General features: G+C 47.9%; 1 non-coding gene across 1 annotated transcript; it reads right to left on the reverse strand.

Annotated features, from left to right (window-relative positions):
- Nucleotides 1-567: 567 nt before the first annotated feature.
- LOC135120962 (small subunit ribosomal RNA) lies at nt 568-2488 on the reverse strand. The gene has a single exon (XR_010278806.1). It is a non-coding gene; the product is annotated as a small subunit ribosomal RNA (ribosomal RNA).
- Nucleotides 2489-5000: the final 2512 nt, after the last annotated feature.

Genomic DNA, 5000 nt, shown 5'->3' on the forward strand with positions numbered 1-5000 from the left:
GTCTCGAACGACGTTTCGAATCGTCTCGACGAGAACGGCGGCATCGAGCCGAACCCGTCGGCCGGGCGAAAATCATTTAAAACCCACGGTAACGAAGACGAGCAAAGGCGCACGAAACGCCCCGCACGTACTTACGAAACCTGCGATCCGAATCGAACTCTTTGAGGTTCTTTAGCGGATCAAGGTGCCCGAAATGCCGTCTGCCCGATCGCACGACGAACGCGCGTAAAGGACCGGCGCCGCGAGTTCGCATCGGCATGACGCCTAATCCGACTCTGGACGATTCAATAGTTCGAGGACGTCGCGTGACGCCGTCTCTTAGACGCGTTTCCTCTTTCGCACCGATCCCCACGTGGGACGAGAGAAGAGAAGAGAACGCGCTTCGGAAACGCGCGACGGCACCGCTAAAGGCTGGACGTGCCGTCGTCTACGCCGCAGACGTCTTTAGATGTTAGATCGAGCGTGTACGTCGTCCACGGACGCGACATACTTCGCACGACAACAACAACACGATCAGACGATGGTGTGTGTGTCTGTGTAAAGACAGTGCGTGTGTTCGAGACACGTTAATGATCCTTCCGCAGGTTCACCTACGGAAACCTTGTTACGACTTTTACTTCCTCTAAATGATCAAGTTTGGTCATCTTCCCAGCGACATCGGCGACGCCGAAACGCCACCGCGTACCGGTCCGAAGACCTCACTAAATCATTCAATCGGTAGTAGCGACGGGCGGTGTGTACAAAGGGCAGGGACGTAATCAACGCGAGCTTATGACTCGCGCTTACTGGGAATTCCTCGTTCATGGGGAACAATTGCAAGCCCCAATCCCTAGCACGAAGGAGGTTCAGCGGGTTACCCGGGCCGCTCGGCCAGGGAGGACACGCTGATTCCTTCAGTGTAGCGCGCGTGCGGCCCAGAACATCTAAGGGCATCACAGACCTGTTATTGCTCAATCTCGTGCGGCTAGAAGCCGCCTGTCCCTCTAAGAAGAATTGTTTGTACGCCGACAGTAAAAACCGCGCACGGCCAACGGGCGAACCCGAGACCGGCGGGCCTTTGGGATGTCGAAATACGCCTATTTAGCAGGCTAGAGTCTCGTTCGTTATCGGAATTAACCAGACAAATCGCTCCACCAACTAAGAACGGCCATGCACCACCACCCACCGAATCAAGAAAGAGCTCTCAATCTGTCAATCCTTCCGGTGTCCGGGCCTGGTGAGGTTTCCCGTGTTGAGTCAAATTAAGCCGCAGGCTCCACTCCTGGTGGTGCCCTTCCGTCAATTCCTTTAAGTTTCAGCTTTGCAACCATACTTCCCCCGGAACCCAAAAGCTTTGGTTTCCCGGAAGCTGCCCGCCGAGTCATCGAAAGAACGTCGGCGGATCGCTAGCTGGCATCGTTTATGGTTAGAACTAGGGCGGTATCTGATCGCCTTCGAACCTCTAACTTTCGTTCTTGATCAATGAAAGCGTTTTTGGCAAATGCTTTCGCTTCTGTCCGTCTTGCGACGATCCAAGAATTTCACCTCTAACGTCGCAATACGAATGCCCCCATCCGTTCCTATTAATCATTACCTCGGGGTTCCGAAAACCAACAAAATAGAACCGAGGTCCTATTCCATTATTCCATGCACACAGTATTCAGGCGAAGTTTTAGCCTGCTTTAAGCACTCTAATTTGTTCAAAGTAAACGTGCCGGCCCACCTCGACACTCAATGAAGAGCACCGCGGCGGGATTGAGTTGGGCCGCCCTCTCGAGCTAAGCCCACCGGCAGGACGTCCCGCGGCACGCCAGTTAACACCGCGAACGATGAACCGGCGGCGCGGGACACAGATTCGACTACGAGCTTTTTAACCGCAACAACTTTAATATACGCTATTGGAGCTGGAATTACCGCGGCTGCTGGCACCAGACTTGCCCTCCAATTGATCCTCGTTAAAGGGTTTAGAGTGTACTCATTCCGATTACGGGGCCTCGGATGAGTCCCGTATCGTTATTTTTCGTCACTACCTCCCCGTGCCGGGAGTGGGTAATTTGCGCGCCTGCTGCCTTCCTTGGATGTGGTAGCCGTTTCTCAGGCTCCCTCTCCGGAATCGAACCCTGATTCCCCGTTACCCGTTACAACCATGGTAGGCGCAGAACCTACCATCGACAGTTGATAAGGCAGACATTTGAAAGATGCGTCGCCGGTGCGAGACCGTGCGATCAGCGTAAAGTTATTCAGAGTCACCAAGTTGTACGATGACGGAGACCGCCACCGATTGGTTTTGATCTAATAAAAGCGCCCCTTCCGTTTCCGGTCGGGGCTCTGTTTGCATGTATTAGCTCTAGAATTACCACAGTTATCCAAGTAAATGTGGGTACGATCTAAGGAACCATAACTGATTTAATGAGCCTTTCGCGGTTTCACCTTAATTCGGCTTGTACTGAGACATGCATGGCTTAATCTTTGAGACAAGCATATGACTACTGGCAGGATCAACCAGGGAACTGCGTTCTCGTTCGGATACTCCGAAACTGAAAACTACACTTTCGTCGAAAGCGCGAGTGCGTGTTCGCGAAACGAACGCGTAGGAACGTAACGCCACGCTTAACTCTCTCTTTCGTTGTTTTATATACGAAAAATATCATACATAACGATACCGGTCGAAAAGTTTCGCGAGGAAACCTCCTGCGCCGGTTTAAAAGTTCAAACATTCTCCTCACTCTTCGCTAGATAGAATGCGACGGTGAGACGTGCCGAATTCTTTACAGAATCTGCACACGTTACGAGTATATTATATATTCTCGCTCGGAATGTAGGGAGTTGACGCAAATTTAATAGCTGTTCGATGCAACGAACGACGAATCGTGAAATTCGAACGTACGCCACCGTTTACAACAATGTAAGGTTGATCGCATAAGGACCGCCGACGATGGAACGTCCGCCGCATCCGCGATCTCGCTGTGCTGGACCGTCTTTCGAGGCAAGCTCGAACCCAATGAAGGAACTCAAGGATTCCATGAAATTCTAGGCGCAAACGCTCCGAGAGCCAAGTCTACTTCGGGTCATTTTCGACGGGTGCGATAACTACATTCTCAAAATTATCAACAAGACACACACACATACAAGGTTCGCTCTTATAATCATTAAAGGCACGACCACCAAAAGTAATCGCAACGTTTCGTTCTAAAAAGGTGAACGTATCGTCGTCTCTTTTTGTCGGGTCGGTCTGAATAACATAATAATGTCGTTGTTGAACATTATTTATTACAGAGAGAAACCAATGCGGTTAGCGTCTGCTATCATTTTTAGAGAATACGTAAAAACGCACAGTCTTAGAGACACCGAAGAACGGCCGGAACGTGCTGCGAAATTCATTTCGTCATAAATCCGAATTCCTTTTAAAAGTATTGGATAAGACTCGCAGACAGTCCGTGGTAACGCGAGCGAGAGGATGCAGTCGTTGGTCGGTATCTCGAGAGAACACCTCACACGCCACAACATCACTCCGCTACCTATAATAGCGCGCTTGACGTCGATCGGAGCCAAACGCTGCGAAGCGGCGACAGTGGTACGCGAGCAGGGGCGCGAGACACACCTCTCCCCGTCCGAGGTGCGCTCTGTCGGTGTGATGGCTCTTCGTAAAGAGCGGTTTGAACATTTTTCCACGGATTTTCGCAAGAAAAAAAATACGGCCGCATTGTGTTACGTAATCGAGGTAAGTTAGAATTTTTATTATAGCGATTTAGTTAATTTTAAAATACGTACCCGGTACGGGACGCCGTACTTCATAAATTCCGAACGCCGTACTTCATAAATTTCAAACGCCGTACTTTATAAACAACCAACGCCGTACTTCATAAACGACGAACGCCGTACATGTACTTTTAAAAAAATTTCCAAGTCCGGAGAAACGCCTTACTTTATAAAAGACGAACGCCGTACATGCACTTTTTAAAAATTTTAAGTACGGAAGAACGCCTTACTTTATAAAAGACGATCGACGTATATATAAAATGTTGTAAAATGAAATTTATTATATATGTCGAAATAACTTTCGAGAAGTTTTTTTTAATAAAAACGAGGGAGAATTGAAATAGCTGTAGCTGATTTTTTAAAACGAATTGTGCCATTCATGTTTTTTAATGCTTCAAACTGAATTTAAGTAACACCATAAATTTCGATTTTTTCAAGAAAACCTAGGGACAGTGGGAATCTCGTTAATCCATTTACGGGCGCCACGAATTAGACAACGAGACATTAGGCTTCACAATTACTGTACTTGCAATCACCGCCGTTAATCCGCGCGTTCCTTAAATTAAAATAAAAACTTTTTGTAAAATCTTCTCAAAATGAAGTCGTCTATTTCTACAATAAATTGAAATAACTAATTAAATTACCTCCTGATAAATGATAAAAACTTAATTTTTGATAACAAATTGTGCCATTTCGCCCTTTATAACTATTTCCGGTGTATTTATTACCGGTTGCCTGTATGTACGCGAAACCGCAAATTCGACAGCGCTAATGAACGCCGTACGTTTATTGTATTGTAGATCGACGACTGTGCTGCGTGTTTGAAAGTCGAAATCGATCGGTGGCGTTATACAGTCACTCGGCACGAACGCCGTACGTTATGAACGGCCAGTGTATTACCGGTTGTATATGAGGCGTGCGAGAAGCTTCGAATTAATCGGTGACGTTAACGGACGCCGTACGTGTCGGTGTGTTGCGGGTTGCAAAACGCGTGTTCGAAAGTCAGTCGAAAGGAATCGGGCGGTGGCGTTAACGGACGTCGCACGTCGGTGTATTGTGAGTTGCATATGCATCCGTTAAAGGAGTATTGTTGGTTGCAGGATCGCTGAATTAGCGTATTACTGGTTGCCTACTAGTTCCGTTGGAAGCGCAGAATTTATCGGTGCCGTTAACGAAAGACGCGTATTATTGGTTGCCTGCACGTGGGACGGACCAAAAAAAAAATACATAATGACGATTATGTCGTTTTTATACGATTGGAT

Source organism: Zophobas morio, unplaced genomic scaffold (genome assembly GCF_036711695.1).
Source record: "Zophobas morio isolate AGI-343-1 ecotype UQ-CSIRO unplaced genomic scaffold, CSIRO_AGI_Zmor_V1 ptg000458c, whole genome shotgun sequence".
Classification (NCBI taxonomy): Eukaryota; Metazoa; Arthropoda; class Insecta; order Coleoptera; family Tenebrionidae; genus Zophobas; species Zophobas morio.